This window comes from Lagopus muta, chromosome 7 (assembly GCF_023343835.1).
Source record: "Lagopus muta isolate bLagMut1 chromosome 7, bLagMut1 primary, whole genome shotgun sequence".
Lineage (NCBI taxonomy): Eukaryota > Metazoa > Chordata > Aves > Galliformes > Phasianidae > Lagopus > Lagopus muta.
In genome coordinates, this window is record NC_064439.1 from 31,247,067 (window position 1) to 31,271,146 (window position 24,080).

General features: G+C 38.0%; 1 protein-coding gene across 7 annotated transcripts in view; it reads right to left on the bottom strand.

Moving 5' to 3' along the window:
• The window catches only part of OSBPL3 (oxysterol binding protein like 3), a 90,555-nt gene that overhangs the window by 58,066 nt on the left and 8,409 nt on the right, over window positions 1-24,080 (bottom strand). For 6 of the 7 annotated variants that reach the window (XM_048950545.1, XM_048950547.1, XM_048950548.1 and 3 more), the window contains exon 2: window positions 14,279-14,401. The exons of the other annotated variant lie outside the window; for it this stretch is intronic. The gene's annotated coding sequence lies outside the window, so the exon portion shown is untranslated. The remainder of the gene's footprint in view (window positions 1-14,278; window positions 14,402-24,080) is intronic. 7 annotated transcript variants of the gene reach the window in all.

A 24,080-nucleotide genomic window follows, 5' to 3' on the forward strand; every position in this document is an offset into this window, starting at 1 on the left:
AGCTTAAGATATTCTTGCCCCCAAACAATTTGTTACTATCCTTTTCTTGGAGATAAGCAACTTCCCCTTTAGAAAAAAAAAAAAATATTAGTTAACAAACAAATAAAATCATAGGAGCCTTCCATAATGAACATCAGTGTAGAGTCAATCGTCACAGTGGGTACTGCACATACTTTGCTCATTTGGCTGAAACACAGGCATGGTAATCAGCAGCCTGTAGGCAGCAATGAGAAACTGGAAGCAGTATCATTTTCAACTGATTCAGACAGATCTGGAAAAGACATTGTGCCCCTAATCTTACATTTAGATTCAGGCTGCTGCAACCTACTGCCATCCCATTTGAATTTAATTAAAAATGAAGGAAATTCCACGCACAAAAAAGTTTCAGCTACAATCCCATTCTCAAGCATTTTCAGAGGTGTAAAAGATTGGAGTTTTTAATTAGGATGCCTCAGCAACATGAAAGAATGAATAACTTACAAGGAATTTGATATGAGCTTAGTGAAAGGGTGCTACAGCTTAACAATCCACATTTATTACTTCTAATGACCATAGTCATTTTTTTCACTTCAGTTCCAGCCACTAACCAGGATACAGAGACAGCAAATGTGAAGATTTTTATAATGTAGACTAGTGTCATGGTTGCTTCACAGCATTTTTGATGTTGGTTATACTTGAACTATGGCTGAACAACTAGGATTTTAATTACAGACTATAAGGAAAAGCAATGAACAGAAGTGTTTACAAACAAGGCAGACTCCCCTTAAACCTCCTCAGTGTAGAAAGGTGCCACTGGCACTGTTCTTCACCTCCTATCTCTCCATATTCTCTTCCCAAACTCTAATCCTTTTTGTGTTTGCTACTAAAATGCTGGCAGTTGCTATTGGCTTTTCTAATCATCATGGCTTACAGCACAAAAATAAGTGAAACCTGTGCTTAATTATGAGTAGTGCAGCATAAAGTGCATCCTGACACTTAAGACATTTTCCATAAGTTTTTGTATAATGTACTTAATAAACATTTGAACATGACAATAAAGAAGCAATTTCCTAAAGGAAGGAGCTGAAATATATTTTTTAAATTATGTTTCAAGTAGTAAAATAGGTAGTATAAAGAACATATTAATATAATATTGAATGTTGTTTTCTTAACAGACAGCAGTCATGCCCACTTTATTCAGGCTGACCTATATATTTTTTGCTTACCTGTGCTCAATATTCATCTTCCACGGATTATTTTCTACACTTTTTTCAGCAAGCAACACTTTTAGGTTAAAACATCTGAGAAACCTCATCCAAGTACATTTTCTTTCTATTACAAAATAGAGACTGCATAAAAGAGGAAAACACTTTTACAAAATCTATGCCATAACATACTTTTGACAAAGTTGTATTTTCAATGGCTCTTGTAATTGAAAGTATATGAAGTTTTTGTTGTCTTGACCACAGAAAAACTCTGCTGAGTCTAAAGCATCTTCATAACTCACTTTTATTTCTAGAAGAATATCTATGCCCTATACACAGTAACACACAGGGTCAACACAACACTTAAAAATGAATTATTTTGTTCAATACATTTCATTGTGAAAAGGTGAAAAAACTAAATGTGTTTCAGAAGTGAAGAGCTGGAAGAAGAATGTGAAAAAAATTACTGTGAATGGTTACCGAAGTAGAGAGAATTGTAACACTTCTTCCATAGGAAATGCATATGTTCATTTTTGAGACCACATCACAAACCTGCTCTCATAACAAAGCTCACACGGTCATTTTACATGAAACATAAAGAAAATTCCTGGCATTACTGATGGCAGTTGAAAGCATTACTTTAGGAGAAGTTACGTAAGCAGTAATTGTAGTTTTCCAGACTTCCATTCTGTTTAAAAAAAGAAAAAAGTCAATTGCTTGTTCCAGCTGCAATCAGGGAGGCAATTGGAACCCACAGTCCTGCGATCGCTGTTCCAGGGGTGTCATCCCCGGACACAAGGAGTCACCAGCCCCCTGATGCCCCTCATTGGAATGATCTTCCAGAATGGAAAACTTGAACTAATCTGGAGAACTACAAGACAGTTGTTGCTGAAACCATTTCTACGTTGTTCCCAGAGTGAGATGATTGAAAGACTGTTCTCAGTTCTCCATGATTTTACAATACCAATTAGGTATTACCATGCAATACCAATTAGGTATTACTATACTAGTTCAAATTAACAACCAAACTATAAAATAAAACAGTGACAAAGCAAGTAGGATCTCCTGTAACATTCCAGTATCATTTGCAAACCCTGGAGACAAGATTTTAAGAATAGCTCACTTAATAAGTTGAGTGGTTATCATACTTTTGTAGGATGACGAAAGTCAAGACAGAGTACAGCATAACATAATGTTTCTTAAGCACCTGATCTTGTATTCTGTCTCTTCATTTTGATAAACTGTATGAATATTCTCTCGGAATAGTATGCCAGTTTACTTAGGAAGCTTGCAAATCACATTTCAAGTAATTTTCTCTTGCATAAAGTATCCCAAAAGTTATTGAATTACTTGGATTTAAAAGATTCTTCTATCTCTCTTCTATGTTTCACTCCATTCAGCACCATTACATTTTCGAAGATTTTGAAAGCAGGACAAATGAGAGCCACACGCCAGGCTCTAAATAGCATCCAGAAAAGGCTGACTGCATCTTTGTGCTTCCCAAAACATCCACTCTGAAGTACAGCTCATTTAGATTGACTCAAAGCAGCATTAAATTTTCACACTCCACATTTTGCTTGCATCATGAATGATAATATTCCCACTCATACAATGTCCCATCTAGTACCAATCTACTCAAAAATTTAGTACTATTCCTGAAAACTGAATATAAATTTGCCTTTTCTGCCCGTGGTGCCCACCAGCTCATTTTGAAAAGCCTGTCATCTCTTCTTACAGTTCGTTCATACAATTCCGGTATACAGCGATTGGAATAATTAGAGCTTCCAGTAAATGTTGTGATGCATTGGTCTGGCTCCCTTGTGCAGACAGATCTTAGTAGATTTGCCTGGAGACTCAACAGACTGCTCGAACCAGAGCTTACATCTGCTGTGAATTTGTTCATGCAGCTCCATCTCTCTTCACCTTTCTCCTTGCCCTACTTCCTGCACCTGGAATACTTCTCTAGAGCTAGGCCAGGACATGGAAAAAGTGTGAGGTCGTTAGAAGTTAAAACCAGTAGCTTAACCACCTTACATGGCAAATTTAAGAGGCTTAAACTCACCAAGTGCAGGAGTTGTCAAGTTGGATGTTATGCATTAAGCATAGGAAACTAAATACATGTGACAAATGCATTTCTTTCCATGTGAATTTAATGATTCTCAGCTAATGTATCCAGATTATGTCATGCATCAGTTATGCCTGAGCACAGCAAAATGACAATTAACATTACGTACATAATCAACCACAGATGTTTTTTCTTTAAAACAAAACAAAACAAAAAAAAAGATCAGAACTGATTCCAGTGATGCTGCAGGCTCAATTTTTCTTCAGCTGAGCCAAGTGGTGATCTATTACTTGAGCATCACCCACTTAGAATAATCAGTCGGCACATCTATGTGCACGGAAACAAGATAATTTACAGGTAGCAATTTAAATAAACCAGTTCAAAATGAACAGCTCAAATTAGGTTGCCAGTTTATCCAGCACTATAAGCAGCCTTCCATTTGACCTTCCTGTAACATACAGGATCAGGACTTGATCACAACTGTAAACAGGAGAAAAAAAAGTCAGCAATGCTGTTTTCTACAATTATTTCAGGGTACTCTGAAACAAAACTGAAGAAATATTTGTGACAGAAGTAAAATATTATTTACAAAAGAAGGTCCGTCTTCTTTCCCCAGCACTTGGTAACAAGCTGTTCTATTTCACAGCAGCTAAACAAGTAAAAAACTTGCTGAGGATGCTTTGTGTGATCTCAGATATAGCTTCCCCAACTTAAAAGAATGTTGTTCTCAGACTGCAGCCCAGTGACAGGAATTTTACTGCCTAAAACTCGGTTGTGACAGTTCCAGCCTGCTCCTGGAAGGCTGAAGGGCAATTAAAGGTCACTGTCTGCAAGATTAAGCCAACCACACAGAGCATATCTGGATGTTGAGGCTGAGGGCATCCTGCTTTCAGTCACTGCAGTCTGAACAGTACTCATACTTCACTCCATGCACTCATCACTTGTGCTTTCACAGCTGGTCACACAATCCTAGGCCTAAGAGAATGGAGTGGGCCCCATCCTTCCTCACATGAATGCACCTATAACAGCTTTATTCCACTTGTAAGAACATTTCCAGCCATGGTACATTCCATAGCAGATCCCACAATTCTTTCTTCAGGCATAAATTTATTTCATTATTTTAGCTTTATTACCAGCTATATTAACATTTATATACATGCTTTCTAAACATGCCTGTACAGGAATACTATCATCTAGTTAAAGTGCCATTGATCTTTTTCTAAATTAAGTTTTCTTAGTGAGCAGATTTTTTCTGTGACAATGCCTTTCTTTCAAACACATACATTACACTGAGTATATTGAGGCCAGACTTCTGGGCTATAAGTTAAATACAAAGTGATGCATAGTTACACAGCTGTAAAAATAAAATTGATCTTCTCTCAGATAAAGAGCTGAATAGCACAAGTGGAGCAGAAGTTTCATCCCCACTCAAGCTGGCATCCTGCAGAAGGAAGTTGTCCTTATCCCCTGGGACCCATTGTTAGAAGGGCCTCCAACTGACCTCCATGGCTCACAAAGATCCCACTTCAAAACCTTCAGTCATTCCTCAGCTGGTTCTGTTGCCTGCCATAAGTCAAGGGTGCTAAGATAAAGCCCAAGATATTCAAACTTGTTCTGAACAGACGCACAGTAAGTCACTTTCACTCGAATTTATATTAGCTATAAATTAGGTATTTATATACTCCTGCATCAGGACTGCAGAGAAAAGACTATCAAGTACACTGTCAGAAGAAACGGACAGTCACTGACACTGAAACTGAGTTGCATTTCAGTCCTAATGGAGGGTTTTAACTCTAAGCAAATCCAAGACAAGATTAGCATAAATGAAATGCTCTTAGAAATAAGATTTCAGCTTAGTTATGTTTTACAAAAGCCTATTATCAGTTCCTAATTTGAATGTCTGTATAATATATTTTAAAGCAGAAATGGAAAAAGCACAATATATGGCTTTAAACGCAAAAACATGAAGCTGTAGGAATTTCTTACCACTCCTTTCTTTATTTCCCTATATTTCCCTAAGGCCTCCTGTCACCATCCTTCACATTTTCCAGCCAGGATGCCCTCCACATTTCCCATCAGCATGCAGAGATGACTCCTATCAAAGTATAGTGCTACTTTTGTTCCAAAGTACCCATTTCTGCTACAGCACACTTTATTCCAGTGACACTGTTTTGGTGCACTGACAATGAGAATGATACTTGGGATTTAGGTATGCTATGTGCCTCTTCTTTTGACAAATATTTCTGATACTGTTCAAAAGTCTTCCATCTGAAATATAACTCCAGAAAGAAATAAAAACTTATCTGAACACAACCAAAAAACAGTGAGAGATTGCAAGCATTTCGGTGGGCAAGAAGAGAGTGGCCTTGAGTAAAAAAATAGTTTCTTACAGCAAAAGCCCTGAACCAGACATCTCATCTTTATCAAGTGTGATTTAATGACACGGCGTAAAGCCAATTCACTGTGGGCTTGCTTTGTTTGCGTGTTTGTTTTTCCTTTCAATTCATTGGCTAACTTCATTATTGCAGTTGATACAGTTCATTAATTCCTCTTTTTTTTCCCCCGGTATTCCAGAATTTTCTTCCTTGTATTTTAATCATATTTTTATTTATTTATCTTTTAATTCAAAACAAATGACCTTAATTTTTCAAGCTGAACTTTTGCTGTGTAAACCACCCTTGAAAAGTAACTTATTTATAGCAAACATATGCAGCAAAGTCAGTCCCTATATTTGAAACATATTTAGGTTCAGGTATGCCAACAAGCAAGGTGTGTACTTGGAACAGAAAATGCAGTTTCTACAAACTTGGAAAAAAAAATTAAATGCAGCCTTTTTCACACCAGATCATAAGGCATCCTTTATCAGATAAAGACTAAAGAAAGCGTCCGAAACATAAGCAGATGCTTTGTAACTCTTCAGGATAAGGACTGATGCCCATTCCTCCACAGCATCTGCTACAGCCAGTGCCACAGATAAGCACAGAAAAACCCCAGGGCACATTCAGAGAGGCAGTTCCTGCCCTATTTGCCAACACTGCCTTCATCAAGGAGTTTGCAGATGCAGGGTAGGCAGAAATCTCATAAGAATACAAGTGTCTGCTGCAATGGGAGATGCTGAATCACGCCCTCAACAGCTGTTACTGAGCTGTAACCAGCTATTCTAAGTGTTCGGTTTAAACAAAAAACAAAACAAAACAAACAAAAAGAAAACCAACCACAAACCACATGTGATATTGTTACAGATGAAGTATAAACTGCACCTAAGCCAAGTAGAACAAATACCCATCTAAGGTAAAGCGTGAGTCATGCTTAGGGAAGCATAATTTCACATGTAGAAGATTTTCAAAAGATTTGGAATTTCTGGTCGTGGAGTCTACAAATTCTTGGATGCATCAAATTTGGGATAAGAAGCCTGCTTCTTTAGAAAAGCCCATGCAGAAAGATAAGAAGATAATTAATTAGAGTAATAAAATGATCAGCTGTATTTAGCCAGATAACAACAGCCCTGATTCATCACTGCTAGCATCCCCTTGCCTTCTCTTTAAGTTATCCTCCAATCACAATGGGTGAAATAAAAACAAGTACACATTTTGTCAAGGATTTATTTAAGAGAAAACCAAACAAAAAAAAAATCATAACCATTTAGAAATAGATGTTCACTTCTATGGCTGTACAGCAAAGATACAACATGAACAAAATCATTTAGTCGTCTGCTGAAGGAAAATCCCTCACCACTTTCTAACACTTTCGTTTATGTTTACTTTAACAGAATGGTAAGTGAGCAATTGAACTCACTAATACTGAAACAGAAGGATAAGTAAGCAATGGTACTCATTAATACCTTTTCCAAACTACAACACTACCAGATCATATATCCAGAGTTTGACCAGCTTGATTTAAAAGTGTTCAGTAGTTACTGCTTTTAAAACATATTACTGGAAGTAAATTACTGTCTCGCTGTTATTTAGACTGTGGCAGTCAGAGGTTTTGCATATTTTATGACCCTTTGTCATTCTCATTAAAAAAACAGGAAAGAAGAAGGCAGGCATCCTCTGCTTCTCAGAAGACTGGGGAAGGCTGTCACCCCCCGATGATGAGAAATATTAGAAATACTGAAATTCTAGTTGCTATGGACAGCCAGAAAGATTAAAACAAAAACAAAACAAAACAGAAAACAATCTTGTCAAAATGTTCTTTGACCCTGACATTTGATTTCTGAAGTAATGACACAGTGTTTGACGACAGTATTCTAAACATCATTTAAATTGAAATAAAGCAAAATAAAACAGCAAATTCCTAAAGGAAAGATTTTATAGGGACTCTAACCACAAGATTAGGAAGAGCTGGTAATCACAGAATCATAGCATATCCAAAATTAGAAGGGACACATAAGGATAACCAAGTCCAACTCACATACAGCAAGAAGATTTAAGCTCAGGCTTAAAGTAAGCACATTCTTAAGTATCTTCCCAAACAGGCCCTCTGTGGGATCCATTGCTTGCCTCTAAAATAGAACATTTTCTGGCATTTATAGATTTTTGCCATGACTCATTTTTAATCCGCTGAGATCCTAAGAGTTCATGCATTTGGCATCAGGAGCAGTCCGGAAAGTTAAAGAACTTTTATATAACATCTTCCTCAGGTAATATGTGATGCCTGGTCACACAGGCTGCATGTTGCTCACTGAAAACCGGAAAGCTGAATTGGAACAAAAACAACATGCTTGTTTTTCACCTAATAAGTCAATAAAATATCACCAACAAACCGAAGGGGGGCAAGTTCTACAACTTTTATGCTTCTGAAACAGAACTAGAAAAAATCCACACAACACAACTGGTTCTGCGAAGCAATTCTCTGCATACCGCAACTTTTTAATTGAATATAAAATTACTTTCAGGATTTATCCAATTTCCATGCCAATGCAGATCATCATAGATAATGCATAGGATACCATTTTCATCAACTTCTTTAAAAACAGAAATTAAAGTTAATAATCCAAGTGGACATGGACACACATTCTTTTTATGGGTAGAGAGGAACAATCGTATTAGTCTGCTCCACTGCACTTTTGCAGTCCCATTTGGTTAGAACGTGCTCAACACAGAAGTTTACTAGCTATGAAAAGTCATCTTACGGGTATGGAAAAGTTACAGATTTGTGCTACTCCCACGTCAAAAAAATCCATTGAACATCTCTGTTCTGAAATTCAGCAGCACATTTCCTTCATACAGTGAAGAACCAGTAGTTTCCTTAAGAGTCCTAATGCCTGAGCCAAACAAAGAATGCTTTTTTCCCCCCCACTTTTCCTGAATCAAACATTTTCACTCAAAGTCGTTGACAAAAAGCTGATTGTATTACAGGCAAAGCTGTCAACTACTGTGTCTTAGAGCATCTTTTACCTTGCAAAATACATTTGCTGTTTGGATTGTTTTTGTCCAATGACAACAACAATAAAAGCAACAAGTAGGGAACTACATGTCATTCATTAAAAGTTAAAAACTGTATTAACAATTTCAGCCTCTGGAGGCAAATGTAAAACCTGGAGTTATATCTGCATTCATAGGAACAGTGCACTTCTGAAGTCCTCCTTATCCTTACGAGCAACAATTCAATTTCTATTATGTATCTCAATTACACTGAGCTTTTTCACTCTAAACACAGCACTGCTGCCTTCTGACTATTGCTATAGCTGACAGCATCACTTTTTAGTTAACGTGACATTAAGGCCCACAAGAATTAAAATTATTTCATTTCATAGCACATCACAGTTTGCTAGCAGTTCAAAACACTTGTAGACTTATTGCACTATGGAAAGGCAATTTTCTAGTATCACCACTTTCATCAATCATGTAGCACAAGACTTTCAAAGCATAATTGAAATTTCTTTGATTTTTCTGAAAGGAAGGGACCTGCTTTGTAGAATACACTACTACTTGCACAGCCCTCAAACACACCTGCAGACAGTTGTCAAATTGTTCAGATTAGTTTTAATACTGGGAATAAAAACTCCTGGGAATAAATGCATGCTTGAACAAAATCTAGGAAAAAAAAAAAACAAAACAAACCACCACAAACAAATGAGAAGGGGCTTGTTCTTTTATAAGGCAAGGTCCCCTGTGAAACCTGCTCTTGGATAAAGAGCTTTTCCTTCAATAATGTGCCATCCTCCAAAAAAAGAGCAGCTGAGTCACGGAAGACTTTGTGGTCTAACGCCACAGGAAAAACAAGGTTTGCAGGTGAGCTATTACATGTGACACCAGTAATAACGTGGGTGGGGCATGGGAAGAGAACCTTTTTTTTCTTTCTTTTAAAGTTCTCTTTTGGAGTTGAAACAGAAGACTGACTTCAAAGGAAGGTGCAAAATAATATTCAAGTAAACCCTCTCTATTGTTATGTGTATTGTAATACACACACCTCTGTGTTTGTCAGTGCTTACATCGCTGTACACAGTTGCCAGCCCCAAACACTTCATATCCAGTCAACTTAGGGATGAGAGAGTGCCCTTCACATCAGGTCGTGCCCCACCAAGAGGGGTTTTCTCTCTCTAACCTCTGAATGGGCTGCCCCTCCTGCAATTCATCCTGTGTACCCACACAGCTGTCTTTGACCAGAGGGAATTTCCCTGGGCTTGTGCAGGGTCCACTTGGAACATTCCATGCAGCTATTTGCTTAGAAGCCTCAGCAATTAGCACCACTCTGGAATTTCTGTTTACACAACTGTAATACCTGCGTCTCCTCCAGGAGATAAGGCAACACAGAAATTACCTGGACAAAATACAGAGAAGGTGAAAGTTGAACTAAATCAGGCAGCTACACTGAAAACCTCCTAAAGCTTGTCAAAGTAATTTTATATTGGATTACTTTGATGCACTCTGTTCTGCCTACAAAGTTACCAGCCAGCTTGTTTTACTCCCAGATAAAATCTTGTTTGATTTTCTGCCAGAATCAGTGTTCTTTCAACACAGTTTCAGCTGCTGGTAGAAGGTATTTTTCTTCTCCAGTTTCATAACCAAACAGACTTGTCTCCATAGTAAACATGTTGTTTTATAGACATGCAGCACATGCATAGAGCCCACGTGTTTAACAAAGTCAAACAAACATTGCAAACATGTTATATTTTCATAAAAACACTTCTGTTTACTAATGACTACTAATAATTATCCTTGGTCAGATTTGAGCTTTTTTTTTTTCCTTCTCTCATTGCACATATGCTTTGATAAGATTTATAATTAAAAACAAAACAAAAAGACAACATCAAAAATAACAACAGATTACATTCCTGGATCAACATGATGATAAATAAAATAAGATTAAAGCAAACCACTGCAGAAGCACGTCGATGGTAAACTTCACACAGGTGGTTTATATATATATGTACATATAAACACACTGTTTGTTTCACTGTCTTTAAAATAATCTCCTTGGAAAGTATATACTGTAATAATCATGATTTGTTTGTTTGTTGTTTAGTCTGGGAAGCTTCTTCCAATCTAGGGAGTAACACAATTTTCATTTTTTCTTCAAATACCTACTGCCACAATAACAGTTCTTTCTAATTAAAACTAGGATATGACCTTTTCCCAAAAGCAAATGGGAGTATAAAACATTTAAACAAGAAGTCAGAGAATGAGCAAAGAAGTCAAAGGCCAAAAACATACCTAATTCACAACAATATATGCCAGGATCAAAATTCATTTCCACATCCCATTACCATTCTACTGAAGGAGTCCACAAAGGACTACAGCTCTCCTTCCCTCCCACACAATCAGTTTGTACGCAAAACCTCTGCACAACTGAAAAGCAAGGGGCCCTGGTCACATCTGATGGTTGCTCTTCATAAATAAATTTCCTTTTCAAGTTGTCTCTTAAAAAGTGACAAATCTTTTGCCTTACGATGTATCTGATATATCATTATTATTTTTTCTTCTACTGGAAAACAAGCAAACATTTTGCCACAAATTTACAATAGTCCAAACAGGAAAAACTTGGTTTCTACTAGAAAAATATGTAATCCTGATGGAAACATACATTCAAGCACACACTGAAAACAGAGATTCTGTGTTAGAACCACTTCTAAAAAGAGGGACACATTTTATGAGAAATGAGGGTTTCTGTAAGCACAAGACTGATTTACATCAAAGATTTGGCTTCATGGTGAACTCTGCTCAGGGTGAGAACATGGACTTTTCCATATCTCTTTCCAGAAACCAAAATACAGAACCTCATTTCGTTAAAATCCTCCTGGTAGCACCAACAAAAAGGTAATTTCTTCCTGTTCCTAAAATGCAGGAGAATCAACCCAATTGCTTCTAGAATTATGAGACACAGCAGACGCTACTTTTCTCTGTGCAGAATGGAAGCATGAGGAATCACAAGTTTGAGAAACAGGAGACAAGACTCGTAATCCTCTCTCACATGTTACTTTTGGCTATGCTAACTGCCTATATCAAGCACTTGAGTTCACGTCTCTCACAGTGTAGGAATTAGTAACTACAAGAAAGATCTGAATTTCAATGCTGAGACATGCTGTGTTTCTTTTGCAAGGGACCACAGGATCCCAGAGTTCACAGTGTCTTACCTCTTCAGGCCCAGTACCAGTCCAAGACACAGGTGCTGTTTTACAAATTCCCCTAAGAGGCATTTAAGCTACTTAAAAAATTGTGACTGCACATTTGATCTACATTTTGTAACTTCACAAACCTTTCACTTCTACTGAGGCAAATTCTACAAATGACATTATTCTGGGATCATACTAAATCAGCATCCCAGTTTTCCAAACAGTTCTTCTGCCTGATTGGACGTTATCTCTATTTATAACATAAGTGCCTATGAATAAAACAAAAACTACAAACTACACCCTTATGAGGTAGTCATCTTTCTCCTCCTCTTTTCCCTGCATAAAATGCCATCCAGTATGCTTAGATACATAGTTTATTTTAGTCTTCAACAACAACAAAATTAATTTGTTTCAGTAGCAACTACTGAGACAGTAAAGTTACAATTATTTTTTTCCTCTCCTCCAATCATTCCCTCCAGAACACGCTACTATACACTGAGCAAGTCAAGGAAAGTATTCCTAAGTAAATCCACAAGAAATGCTTCGACATTTATCTGAGACAAATAATGTGAAGGTACAGGAAAAACAAAGAACTAAGTTTGTGATCACTGGTTATTTCTGCATTTAGAAGCATGCGCACACTAGGATTTGAACTCTTTTTCTTTCAAAGGAAGCAAGAAACAATATATTTCAGCACAGAATTCATAGTTCTTCACAAAAGAGTTTCTTATATAAGAGTAAAGAGACAGCAGACACAGTTGAACTGCTAACGTTCATAAGCTGAATATTGACAGAAATTTTACAAAATAAATATTATGAAAAATATTTAATTTGACTGTGCAAGTGCTTCAAGTGAGAGAAAAACAAAAATCAACATACATAGTACATACAAGAACAGAACTGGGAATTTCAGGCTAGGAAAACTGAGACAAATTACCAGTGAATGCACAGGAGTTCCATGAAGATTGAGAAAACTTACTTCACAATATTTTCCTATGTTCAAGTGAGTAGCAAAGAATTCTTTACTCAGTAACACATATGAACTGTTTCTATAATAGCCACAGATTTTGTTTTCAACTTCATAAAATGAATTTAATTCACTTTAAGGTTTATCTACTTTGAGAACCAAGAAGTGTTTCCTTTCTTTTTCAAAAACAGAGCTATTCAGCAAAATTACACCACGAATTACTGTGAGACTTAACATCTCTTAAGAAAGAAGAGCAGCCTGGGCTAGTGGTTGGTGACCCTGCACATAGTGATGGGGTTGAAACTAAATGATCTTTGAGGTCCTTTTCAATCTAGGCCATTCTATGATTCTATGAAAAAAGGTTAAAGAATCTTCAAGGATTCCAGTAACATATTTCAGCAGGATAGTACTATGCCAGTAAGAAAACAAAAATATTTTTGAGCAGTAATGGTTATCACAGCAGCCTTCTTCCGTAGCTATAAGAGACACAAAGAATTTCCTCTCTGTAATTGTTCAAACTCTGTTAGTTTTCTGTCCCTGCAAATCTATCACCCTTCCTTCTAGCAACTGTCAGAATTGTTTTTCTTGCACCAGAAGTTAGAGATTAGGATACGCAAAGGAAAGATTTTCTGTGCTACTCCACAGCAGGTAATTAACATACCTTTGTGTCATAAATCCCTTCTGAAAATAAAATAGCCACATGTTGCACATTGGGGTGTGGCAGGGCTATAATCATTTCTGCCAAGTATGCAAGACTTTCTGCAAGTCTGTAGACAAGCACAAAACATTACTTCACTATTTAAACACACAGCATGCCAACATCACCAGCTACTGGTTTAGTTTCCGTGTTTGATAAACTCTGTTTTTTGCATAGGTAAAAAGATCCTATAGCTACTGGGCACCTCCCAGAACGAGACCATCATAGCAATATAGCAGTATCTACCAAAGCAAATAAACCAAGTAGTATTTTCCACTTGTTGCTCTCCTCTATTTTCCAGCCTCCCGTTTGTAGAGGCAAAAAATGCACATGGATGTTTATGTGATAAAGAGCAGCCACATCTTGCAAAGATCCAAACCCTGAGCCTGTTGCATATTTCAGTTTTCATGACTCAACTCTGACATTCCAAAGGAATACAAGTCCTTCCTGAACAATATGCACCTCACAATACTTAGTACATGCTCACAATAGAAACTGTGAGATATGAAGGTTGGAAGAATTTCTACATCCTTCAATTCTTCTAAATGCAGTTGAGCACAATCATCTCAAAAGGAGATGGAAGTGCTGCCTCTATGCAAGTAAAAATTATTTCAAGTAAAAGTTATCTCCCCCTGTATGAATCTACATAAATGGGATTCAATAAAAGGTGAATGTTCATAGCAAGAAGCTTCTTATATCCCACCTGTCATCACATCCTCTCTAGGTTGGAAAAGGCTCCATGTCAATTTAACTTCTGTTTTGCTACAGAAAGGGAACAGAATCCACAACATAAGGAAGGCTGACTTACAATGAGTGTGCAGTCCCTCAGAGCTGACCGTGTAGAATAAAAATCTCTTCTTTTAGAGTGGTAGAAGTCCAAGCAATTCCATTAGGCAACACCTGAGAAGCTCATGTGAGTCTGCTGCTGGATCTGAAAATAAACATACCAGATTTAAAATAAACTTCCTGCTACTTTGTCCTCCCATACCTGAAAAGTATGAGGGAGCTAGGGAGTATGATCTATGAATATCTGGAAACCTTTTTACTCTTCTGTTTCCCCCTATTGTTGTTAATTTAAACCTTTCCCTAAAACACAACACCTACAACCACATCTTCCTCTCCTGACAGGTATACACTAGAAGTTCAAGTTAGCAAAATTCTCCTACAACTAAGCAACCAAGTCTACTAATACACTACCTGACTAATATATTTGCAACAGAAATCTTTCTTGTCCAAAGGGCCCAGAATTCTGTACAACAGATGCAACTCTGCTTAGGGCCTGGTAAACTTGCTTTCATACATCTTGTCAGCACAAAGAAGAAAAAGAATCCTGCATGGGAGGAGATGCTGGGGGTTACTACCATCTTTGACAAAACCTCACCATTATTCAGCCACTGCTTTCTAGCAACCAACACACAGTTTTGTATTTAGATGCACTTCTTCTGAAGACGTTCCAATTTTGCAGTTTTCACTGTAACAATTCTCTGTACAAAATCAACACTGCCAATCAGAAAAGGCTTATGACAAAAGCTATGTATGTGCTCAATTTGAGCTAAAAAGATCAATATTTTAACCCGTTTCTACAATCATAGACTGTACGGGTCTTCATTCTGAGTATTTCAATTCCTGTTGAACAAAGTCAGCTCCCTAACAGTCTGATGATAATCTCCCCAGAACTTTATCATCAGCAGAAGGCAAACTCATGTCTGGGCACCACATAGCATTTACTGTTTACAAAAGCTAGTGTATCCTTAAGTTTCCTACAGCGCTTTGATGCTTTCCTGACCTTTCTTCAAGATCAACAGGAAAGAACAGAATTCTTCAAATTACATGTGCCCTTGATTCAAAACTGTTATCCACTATGTATGTTTGTTTTATATATACATATAGCTATAAAGCTATATATATATATATATATATATATATATATATATATAAAAAACTTTTAAACTTATAGTATAACATAAGTTAACATGCTATTTCTACATGCTGTGAATAGACTTCTTTTCAGCAGCAGAACTAAATCATTTTGCATTTGCTGAGTTAGTGGCATTACTGCCTTCATTTAGTGTTATTCTTAAAATATTGGCCTGTTTTCCAAAGAATAAGAAAATAAATCCTTTTTCCTGTTTTTAGCTCACTGAGCTTTGAGTAAAGCCGCTTACCATCTTTTACCAATTGTCTATATTTAATAACTCCTAATTTCATGTTTACACTGAATTCCTCACTTCTTCTGTTTGTTACACTCCTAGAAATGCCACCACCACCCCCAGCTGGTTTGAAATCTAAACATCTGCTATCTAATTTTAGGATTTGATCTTTTAATGTATGAGCTCGTGTATCAAAATATTAAGGCTGGAAAAACTGCGTTAACCATGATATTTCATATTAATTCAAAGTTATTTCATTTGTGCTGCCTTTTAAGATTGGTGACTTAAAATAGCTATTAATGCAATAGTCCATTGACATTTTTAGCTTGTAGGAGCCTGCAGTGGGCAGAGGCAGCTGAAATAATAACATATTTGAGCGATGAACCAGCTTTACGATTTTATTAGTCAGACTTTCCCAAATCTATGGCTGGCATCTTTCCCAGTATCTCAAAAATTAAGCCACTTCACATTAAAACTTCCAACCAGTCCCTCATTATAAACTTCTTATGTTCAAGGCAATAGAACAACTTCCATGATAAGCCCCTACATATAAACACAAATACCTAGCTTTGAAAAACAGGGCCTTTAACTTATTGAGTTGATGATATGAACAAAGTAAGAAAAATAGAAGGAATAATCTGATATAGATTAGTCTGAGAAAATGACGTTACTCATCAGGAATATAGTACACATCACACCGAAATAGCAGGACCCTAAAGTGGACCAACAAGGTCAGAATTACGCAGCAATCCCAAAAGGTCACAGAAAAAGAAAGCCAAGAGTTACGCAGAACATTACCTACAGCTCTCCACTTTCTTTTGTAGCCCCTTGTGCAAGAGTTTTGGCCTTGCCTTTACAACTGCAGAATTTGTGATCTACATGCCACATAGGACAAGCCCAGCATAGGGGCATTCACCTTGAACAATGTTCCCACAGGTACCTGAGAAGTCCATCAGGGAACAGAGGCATTTCAGAATGTCTGCAAATAAAATGCACTTCTTTGGGGGGGGGGGCAAGGAGGAGAACGTAGCATAGCATAAAACATCACCTCCTCTACTCCTAGGAGACAAAGCTCAGATTCTAAATCTAGAGGACAAAAGCAGTAGTTCTTTGATCATGCAGATATCTATATAACTCCAGTCATTTTATAATTCATCTAGTGAACAGGCCAACAGGTAATAAGTTATTCTCATTAAAAAAAAAATTGTTGCTGAGTATTTTGCAATATAGGTGCACACTTCCTAAAATCGTCTGGGAAATCCAGACCAGATAACCTGCAACACTTCACAGCCTGTTGGTCCATCTATGGTTTAAATTTTTTTGTAATTTTAAAAGAAAAAAAAACAATCCCCACTTGCAGAGACCCAACCTAGAACTTCTCACTATCACTTTCACAGACATTAGAACAAGTAGAGTGTGATACATTGGAATAGAATGACAAAAGGAAGACCAAACATGACTCTCAGAGGGGAGCTACAGCTCATGTGAGCATCATAGAAAGATGTTCATTTAATGCAGAACAAAGGAAATCAACTATCTGGCACCTAAGGAAATACAAAAAAAAAAAAAAAAAAAAAAAAAAAAAAAGAACATGTAGTAGTTGATTATTTCACAGCACCACAATTCATTCAGCTGTTTTATGTAGCTTATCTAGTATTGGTACAGTACATCTCTAAGTATTTCTGGAAAACAAACGAACACCAAACCTGGCAATTAGATATCAATTGGTAGAAGCGTGCAGCGGGCAGAACAAGGCCCTTCAGGAGTGATTGGCCAATTCTCTCACCTTCTCAATGTTTGCCATTTGCTCCTGCTGCAATTGCTGGTCAAGCCAGTAGCAACATGACTGGAATGAGATTGGGAAATAAATCCAAGTAACTCAAGTAATTGAGTTAATAATCTCAGACAGGAAAAAAGCCAGATTTCTAGCCACACTGTTAGTTGAACCAGCTCATTGCATGGATGCCAATATCCATGGAAGAAAAAGAACAAACCAAGCAGCTGCACAAAGGAACACAGAGAGCAGCTACCCCATTTTTGGAAGCAGCATGGAATTATGCTGATTGACACTGAAAATGGAACTGAGAACAAAGTAGCAGTAAGAAAGCAAGCATCTTGCCAGAATCAGCAATAAGCATGGCTTCTAAACTCAGTTCAATGCATGTGAGCAAAAGCCATCAGTAATGCCAGGTCTGACTGAAACCACACATTAACATCTTACAGTTTGCATAACAGATAAGCCAGTTACAAATGCCATTATGTGGTGCTAGCTTTAATTGCTCCAAGCTAAATACAATTTGGAATCTAATAGCTCCCCCTCAGCTCTTCTGTCTCTCAGGAAGAAGAAAAAATTCAAGTTAGTAAAAGCAAACAGGTATATCCAATTGCGCATCATCACAGAGAAAAAGGAAGCAAACCACTGAGACAATTAAGTTGTCTCAAATACTCATGCTACACTCCTGGTTGCAGTAGGCTGCCGTTTGCTCTCGTCTTCCACCAACCACCTTGGTTCCAATTACAGCCAGCGAGTGAAGCACACATACCTGCTCCTGTCCAAGCATTGCCATTTCTCTGCTCTATTAGCAGGCTGTACTGAGTCCCACTTGCCCGATGCTTCCAGTCAAGCTACTGCCCTGGTACCCACATGCTTTTCTCTGTGTACCTCCTGGCTCAGCAGCACAGGGGAAGAAGATGAGGGCAAGTGTCCTCCTGCACACGTGTGCAGCTTGATCCTCACCTGCTGCTTTTGTATTGGCATTACATATATGAGGAGTCCAAAGTCTGATACAGTCTCTCCAGACTACACCACCCTGATAAAGCCACGAAACAAGTTATTCTGCCTTCTTGCACCAAATCACCAAATCAGAATTTCGAAAAACTTAAATGCAAAGTTCCATGCAGTGGGCTTTAATTTCCCTCTCTGAGCTGATAAAGGCAGAAAATTCAGCTGACAACTAGAAATACATACTACAGATTCAGCATTTTTGTTAACCAGCATTGTAAGTCATTATGTAACTGAAGTTCCCCACTTTTTCTACTGTTCAAGGCTGGGGGGGGTGGGGAGGAAAGGGAGGGCGGACGGACATAAATCATTGCTGTAATGAGACAGCAGACTTCCCACTGATTGCAACACCCTTTCTACACCCCCCTCCTCACTGTGCCATCACCTGACTTTTCCTCTCCTCCATCTACTTTTCCTCTCTGGCTTTATCTATCCTCTGCCCATTTTACTGAGGTGAGGTCTTAATTTAAAAAAGCAAACAAACGAACAACCTTCCTCCCTTCCCTCCCCCCAAAAAACCAACCCTATTTTTAAGAATTCTTGTTGACTTCACCCCTTGTCTGTGGTGCACGCAGACAAGAATGTTGCTATTTATGGAAAAAACGTATTCATCAGACCGTAAGAATTACTGAATCTGGCATTAGAGATGAAAAGAGTGGCCAGTTGACTCCAGCCCTGCTTGCCTTGTAGAGCTGAGCACACACTGTAGGAGCACAGCTTGAGGTCTGCCAGGAGGAACCTCTTGCACTGAACAAGCCCAAAGCCAGTATCCCACACTTCCTGTCCCCTGCCCTACCACTTTCTGAGACAAGGAGCAGGCTGGATATACCAGGTTAAAGGAACTCTGTGTATTTGTTGTCTATTGTGAGAAATGTTAAAGCAAGCCTCCTGACATGTGCTGTTTTACATTAGAACATCCACGCTCTCCTGCTAGCAGAGCTGACACAGAGCAGGAGAAGGAAGGCTCCCTGCTGTCAGTGCAGAGACAGCCTTCTTCCATCCACTTCTGGTAAATGCAGTAACAGAGCCACTAAGGCTTTGCTTTCTGAAGTAGCAGACCAAGATACAGACAAACAATACCAAACACAGGCATGAATGTTCTAGAGACTTAATACAAAGACCTTCTGCCACTCATACAGGATTTTTGTTTCAAAACCTTGCCAATCACAACAGCCTATTCGGTAATTGAATTATTTAAAAAATACCTGCACACTCAACATCACGCACCTCTTGTGGATAAAAGCACTCCTAGTATTATATGGTAACTGCAGTGACCCAGGACTCAGTGTCCTGCTGGCTGGCGAGGGCAGCCAGGCACAGGCAGCATTGGGGCAGCCCGCCAAGGGTGGCTGCACAAGCCATCTCCCATCCATATTTAAAACCATTGTACAAAATGTAGAAGAGAAGAGATGCACCATGTGTTGCCTTTTAAAAGTGGTCCTGAAAAAAAAAAAAAACCAACACAAAAAGATGAAAAAACAGTGGACAACAGCCAAAGCAAACACAGGATTTGTCTGGGAAAGGAAGTATGCAACTGTAATAACCTGTAGCCATTCAGTAAATCTGGATCTGAAGATTAGAGAGAAAAGAAGGTGAAAAGGTGATTTGTTTTCTTGTCCTCAGTAATACTGGAGAGGTTTTACTTTCCTCTCCAAAATTAGAACATCTGTGTAAGTGTAAGCCCTTCTTCTGTTCCTCTTAGTCTCACACCTGCACACAGAAAACCAAAGAAGCAGAGCACATTCAGTTTCAAGTCAGGACAATTGAAACCTCAATGTTTACAAAACTTCCATGGAAACAGTAACATAACTGCTTTTCCATTAATTAAAACAACAAAACTCATGAGAATAACATTTCTGTCATTGTCCAGAAGCTGCAACCTACTCAAAGTTGGCTTATTCAAAGAATTTTTCCTGCACAAATAAATAGAACGGCCAATTACGTGTCTGCACATTCCAGAATGCATTCATTTACCAGATGCTTTTCTCTGCATCTTGTGACCTGCAAGATTGCTTCATTCAGCTGTAATAATAGCCGGGGAAAAATTGCAGCAACAGCTATTGCTATATATGTGACATTATGGGGAAACAAAAATATATATTTATATAGAGATATTTTCACTTCTATATGACTTGAGATATATGTTTTCTCTCATACAAACATTTACCTGTAGATAGATGCGCACTTAAGTGAATTTAGATAGACAGACATCTCAAGTTACATTTAGGTGAATGTTTTCACCGTCAGATCAAATAATTTGCAAATGAAGGCCTTTTGCCCTCCTCTTTGCACTTTAGGTACTTCCCTGCAGAACCAAGGCTGTAATTCTCCTGGCACTTCGAAGTTCCTCAAAATACAGTTGGAGAACAGGTTGGGAAGAAAAGCCCTGAAGGTTATTTATATAGCAAGACTTCAAACAGCAGCATCGCAGGTGATTTAAGAGAAATTAAAATAACAAAGAGAGAAAGGTGGGTGAAACTCTTGAGTACTCAAGAGTTACTTGTGGCAACTTTCCTCACAAATGGACTTTGTTCATGAGATAAAGATGCTGAACCTGGGGGACAAGGTGGCACACCCGAGAAGGGACCGACAGATGGAAGTGAGAAGTGAAAGTTATTGGGCACCCACACAGTGCTGGCATGCAGCCTCACTGCACCAGCAGAGGAGTATGAGGGTGTGGCCAAGAAGGATTCTTATCTCTGATCTTTTGATAGCAGACAAAGCCCTGACATGGATGACAACCAGGGGTCAGGCAGACAAGTAGACCGCCCAGTCAAATTTGCATGACCACAGCAAATGTTTTGAACGTACCAGTTTTTAAATAGTAATAACAAGAGGGGAAAAAAAAAAAGAAAAGAAAAGAAAAAAAAGGTCTGTTCTACAAAACGGAAGAACTTGAATTGGGTATTAAATATAAACCTAAAAATAACAGGGACAAGAGAGCCGTAGCAGCTGAAGCACATCTTGTTATTCAGAAAAAACAGAAGTGGATGTATGGGCGGTGCATATCTACACAACTTAAAACTGTGATAGACCAAAATAGATACATTATATAAAACTGAGACATTACAAAGTAAGAATAGGCTCTGTTTTGGTCCAGAAAGGCACTTCAAAGAAAAACTGTCCTGTATGGAGTGCTGCACATCTGAAACGTATCCCAAAAATCCAGCTTCATTACAGATTTCATCATAATCACAGGGAACTGTGCATTACAAGAGATTAACTTCTCCAACAAGAGAATAATAAGCAAAAGGAATTAGCTGAAAAAGTCAGGAGGGCTGAGGAATTCAGAAATCCAAACCAAAACTGCTGAGCTGCTGCAGAAACCAGCCTGGAAATCCCTCATGGGGTGCAGTGTGCAGTAGACAACTTCTAAGATGAAAGGGCCTGAATAGGTAGGCATCTTCAAGCCTCCCTAAAATGGAGGGAAAGAACTGATTAAAGATAAGTTGCACATAACACGTTAAAGTGCAGGAATCAAGTTAAAACTTCCCTCCAAAAACTGATTTATATATAAATTTAAAGTGAATCTCTTCACCAAAACATCAACATCTCAGCTTTACTCAAGAATCTTTTTTGTGAAGGTGCAAGAGGAAGGAAGGGGGTTAAGGATGTTTACAGAATATTAATTTCAAACAGTTGCAGATCAAAGAAATAATACTTTTTGGAATCCATGTTTAACCAACTGAGCACATGTAGCATTTCACATGAGATTTGTTGGTATTTTCTTACTGATTCAAGGACAGATTTTCAAAGATGAGAATACTTTGTGTGCTCCCATCTTCCGAATCACAGCCATTCCCAGTGTTCTGGAAGGCTGATATACACACCAACAGGCATTTTTAAGCCTCTGCGCAGGGGTCAGAACGCTTTCCTTCAACTCCCCAAAAGAGAGCAATCAGGATGAAAATTATAACTTGATTATGAATTACGTGAATCTTTTCATTTAATTTTTAAAATTTAAGCTGTTAAATGAATATACAGTATTTTCCTCTTTACTGCATAAGGCTCACATTACAGACACTGTCAGATGAAACTGACTTACATGTGTAAGTTTTACTTTTGGGAACTCACCCATATCCTTTCATCTCCTTCTTAACAAGTAGCCCAGTATACTTCCCTCCACAAAGACTTGACTGTTATTCAGCAAATTTCCTTAGGATCACTTCATGCTATCAAAAGCATGAGAAGAGATCATAGTTGTTTTGTTTTGTTTTTTTTTTTTACAGGAGAAAAAAGACTCCTGTGCTTCAGATTGTGAGCCTTTACAATCTAACTTGTAAATCCAATGCAAATCTAACATAAACAGCAAACCATTACAACTCAGTCAGCATGGACATGAGATGTGCTAGAGTTTCCCTTCCACCAAGCCTCTTTTTTTCTTTTTTTTTTCTTTTTAAATAAATATTTATTTATTCCACTTACCCAAGCTACAACTTGTATTTTGCTTGCATTTTTCCTACTTCCACAAAACTTTTTGCACACAAGTTTTTCAGAAGCATTCATTCAGTGGTTATAAAAAGTTTTATAAGATGACTTGGCTTTGCTCAGAGATGCCCATTATTTTCAAGGGTAAAGAAGGAACCACAGGGAAGTTAAAAAAACAAAAAAACAACAACAAACCAAAACAAACACAGTTTGGTCAATTAGAATAAGAAGCTATATGTATTCATATAAAAAAATCTGGATTCCCAGCCTTCATCTCTAGTTTCCTTAGATGGTTTTATCTACACCTCCTCTGTCCCAGTGTAACCCACTGGGCAGCTGACTGAGTGGCAATGCACTTCAGGATTGTTGGCAATGAAGTTAAGAATGAAATTCCATCGTTAATTCAAGTTCTGCAAGATGCAAATGCTGGAATCTGGAAGACAAGCTGTCCTGAGAGAGGTGTTATATCTTCCTCACATCCAACAGACATTTTATTTTCCAGAAGATAAAATTCACATAACAGCAAATAAAGGTGATCCTTAGGTAGTAGAGCTCTGCACACTAAAATTCTGCTTAATAGTTTCATTTGAAAACAGCACACAACTCCTGCTTTGCACTGAATATAGGATATTTCTATGTTTAATATGACCAGAGTACATGGTTACGTAAATAATGGAAGCTCATTCAGTAATTCAATGCAAACTGTCACTATGTCTGAATTACCAAGACTGATACATCATCCAGAGTCAGAAAAATGTGTTTTCGAGTAGTGACCCATGCTACAAAGGCAAAGTTTTGCTAGGCCTTTATAGCTCACAACAGCCACCATCACAGAAGCTCCACAAGTATCTCCTGAAGTGAGAGCACTCGGGCATTTGACAGCCTAATACAGTCACTGTATCACTGCCACGTACAATGGAATTGAGAAAGTCATATGCTTTAAAGTAAGAAGAGGGGCAAAGACATAGCCAGGAATAAATGGAAGATCTTCCCCGTCCAGCTTATCATAATAATCAGCCAGGACTAAAAGGAGATTGTAGAAGCTTGCCTGATAAAAACAATGACCTCGCATGCATTCAGAAACAATCAGTGGTGTCCCATTACTTGAAATTTGATCTTTTGAAATGTAAGATTATCACCAGTAAGGGATCCTCACTACACCAGCAATTCCACATATATGACGTAGCAGAAGAAAGTGACCTTGCATGCTTAAGTGCTCCTGCAGTAAGAGAGGAAAAAAAACATTTTGC